The sequence below is a fragment of the Vicia villosa genome, unplaced genomic scaffold (genome assembly GCF_029867415.1).
Source record: "Vicia villosa cultivar HV-30 ecotype Madison, WI unplaced genomic scaffold, Vvil1.0 scaffold8, whole genome shotgun sequence".
NCBI lineage: Eukaryota > Viridiplantae > Streptophyta > Magnoliopsida > Fabales > Fabaceae > Vicia > Vicia villosa.
In genome coordinates, this window is record NW_026706811.1 from 431,098 (window position 1) to 434,573 (window position 3,476).

At 33.1% G+C, this 3,476-nt stretch overlaps 1 pseudogene; it reads right to left on the minus strand.

Annotated features, from left to right (window-relative positions):
• Nucleotides 1-309: 309 nt before the first annotated feature.
• LOC131643224 (uncharacterized) lies at nt 310-2,136 on the minus strand (annotated as a pseudogene).
• Nucleotides 2,137-3,476: the final 1,340 nt, after the last annotated feature.

A 3,476-nucleotide genomic window follows, 5' to 3' on the forward strand; every position in this document is an offset into this window, starting at 1 on the left:
AACATATAAGTGGATAATCACACCAATAATTAAGCACACCAATACCTAATTTGAGTCATGGTGCATTTATTCACAAGTATAAATGACACACCAATACCTAATTTGAGTCATGGTGCATTTATTCACAAGTATAAATGACACATATATCTAATATGCATATATCAAATTTAACAAACAGTGAACCAACATATAAGATGGATTAGTAGAGAAGAGAAAGCAAAAATGAATACCTTGACATATTCATTCCATACATTTTCATCTTTAACATTGATCATGCATTTTGTGTCATCCTATAACCTTAACATTAAATTATGTAGACAAAACATCAGCTGCAGCGTTATATGCTACTGTTTTCCAAGCTCCATCACTTTGGCGGCCCAAACTTCTTTGATCTCTAAGTGTTTCAGCTAAAACATGCTCCATGTCCAAATTCCATGTGAAGTAACCTCTTACATCATCTTTCTTATCCCCAACATTTCTTTCTTCTATCTTTCTTTTTCCACTGTCTTGCGGCTCAATTTCTTGCATTGGCTAAACTAGAATTCATTTCTTAAAATCAACTAAACACAAATAACAATAATCAAATCTCAATAATATAGAAACACATTTATATTAATAAGATATCAATCAAAAGTAGCCACACAATATATAAGACAGCCATTAGCAATCAAAAGTAGCCACACTATAAGATGTCAATCAAATTTCTAATCAACAAGACATTTCTTAGAAAACCAAAGCAACAAAATGAAAAATACAAACTAACAACTCCTAATAAAGGTCTGTAACATTCAATTACATTCCTTGCACTTGAATGGCAAAGATTAAACAATTCCTTAGAATTTTGAGGAGTGTTTCCAACCCTTTCTTTGAGATGATATCTAATCCCTCTATATGATGCTAAAAATCCATGACCATTTGTATATTCCGCATCCACAAAAAAGTATTTACCTACAATGATTTTTTCTTCAAAAAAAAAATCATACAATTACATTTGATCCACTAAATAAATACAATGTCAATCTATTACCGTTTGGAAGTTGAAGACAATTTTGACGATGTAAAGCATCTCACAATATTCGAGAATCTCCTGCAGACCCTTCCCACCCAAGTAACACGTAGATAAACCTTAAATATGGACCGCAAACTCCTAACACATTTGTAGATATGTCAGCCTTTCTATTACGTATCTAGGCATATTTTTTGCAGCAACTATTACTGAAATATGTGTTCCATCAAGTGCTCCAATTGAATTCTAAAAACAATTTAAAAAAATTACTTTAACTATAGATACCTAAAAAAGGGTTAGAAGTTTCTCTCCCTTTCTATGACGCTGTTGTTTGTGTTTCGGAGTTTAACAGCGGGATCCCGGAGGCTGGCGCTAGGAAAGGCCAGATGGTGCTGGAATACAATTCTGAAGGTTCTGGTAATGTTGTTGTTGTTCAGGTTGATGAAGGAGTTTTTCCTGATAATTCGGTGGCTTTAGGCTGTGTTTTTAAGGACCGTGACCTCAAAATTCAATTCGGCCCGCAGGAGGGAGTTGATTTCGGTTCCAGCTGATTTGGCTGAAGTGTTGTTTATTCGTTGGAGTCTTAACTTGGCTCATTCTTTGAGGATTAAAGAATTCTACTTCAATCGGATGCTCAAACCGTGATGGACTACACTAATTCTGTTGTAGACAATGTCGTCCTCGAGCCCATTGTGGCTGATTGTAAGTTCCTTATTAATAAATTTAAGTTATGCACTGTGATGTTTGTTGGTAGACTTTTAAACTTTGATGCTCACAACCTTGTTGGTTTGGGGCACTACTTTGATTCTAGAACTTTGGTTGGGGGTTTACCTGATAGGGACCTGTTGTTTATGTTCCACTGTTCTTTGCAGTCTAATATACATCAAGTTTCGTTTTAAAAAAAAAGGTTAGAAGTTGTAAAACAAACTTCAAACTTATCTCAAACCATTTCCATTTATTTGTCTCAAGGCCATCTAAATTATAGTCGTGAAACTTCAAATAATCTCGATTTACTTTCATAACAGCTCTAAGGACATTATTGAATTGCTACTCACAATTTCTTTCGATCTACAGTAATTAAAGTGTATGACTATATATTTTAGGTTGTGAGCAAGGATATGCAAAAACATTGCCACAACTTCAGTGGTAAGGACATTTCTTGTCTTTACCAATTGCCCTTTTTCTTATAAAATTCTACAAAGTTTAAAAAACGCCCATTTACTAACTCTCAATTGCTCCATGCAATCAATTTCTGTTTCTCTGGGCAGACGATTAAGGAAATTGTGCCTTTTTCAATTCTCAATTTCGAGTTGGTTCTTTAACAAAATAGTTGTCATGATACCAAGCCATTACTCGTAATAACGTAGTAACAACACTAACAACAATTAATGTTGTTTCCTTAAGTTCTTCCATTTCTTCTTCATTTCTTTTACGCTTTATTCAAGTGTCAACTATAATAATGTCCATTTTTTGAAATTAAGGTTCTGTTATGAGCACATGGCAGAGTAACATTCATTTTCTAAGTAAAAATAGTCATTAAATTCTACACGTTGACCACTAGAGTTCAACACTTAAACAAGAGACAGCAAAATAGAATTTTACAATGTTTTTTTTTTTCATAGCTCTTACAGGACCAACCAACAATATAGAAACAATAGAAGAAAAATGAAATTGTAGGTAAACTTCTTTTGCAATGCACGTAGATTCATCATTATGCATTTTCATGTTTGTAAAACACAATAGAATTTCACAATATTACACGTGTGCGACTAATAAAACTATTGGTTTTCTGTGTATTTTAAATCCTAAATTAGAATTAGAAAAAATCAAAATTGAATTCCAGAACATTAAAAAAACAGCTTTACAAAACAATAAGTTATGATGCAGAAGCGACTCTGATTTCACGTAGAAGTTATGATGCAAAATATGTCCAAGCAGTTTAATGAACATGTGAAAACCCTCTGATTTCACGTAAAAGTTATGATTTAAAACTATGCAATGCAGTAGAATATCTAAATATTGATAATTCTAAGAGAATGTGTTCAATTACTTAGATGTTATGCATTAGTCATGAAGAGAGCTAAGTTTTGAACAAGCAGCACTTTTCTAGTCTGTTTCCGCCACACACAGCCTGACCCGAAAAAATGTAAACTACTTATCTTTTAAAATCACGTAAAACTGACCCAAAAATAACCAAGAAACTAAATTAATTTCACAGAAACTGTTACCAACACTATGGGACGGCCCAACAGAATGAAAGGAAGTCCAAGCTGGCTAAAAGACTACTATAGTTAATGGGCCTTAATTCTTTTATAATTTTTAAGTGAATTTTTCTTTTTATGTTTAGGCCCAAGTTCCTTTGAACAATCTAGAAACCCTAGTATTTAAAGTTGTATTGTGTGGCAGCTGAGCACAAGAAAAGAAATGTTTTAAATTTGTTTTATGTTTTTCCTCCTAGTTTGTAGATCTG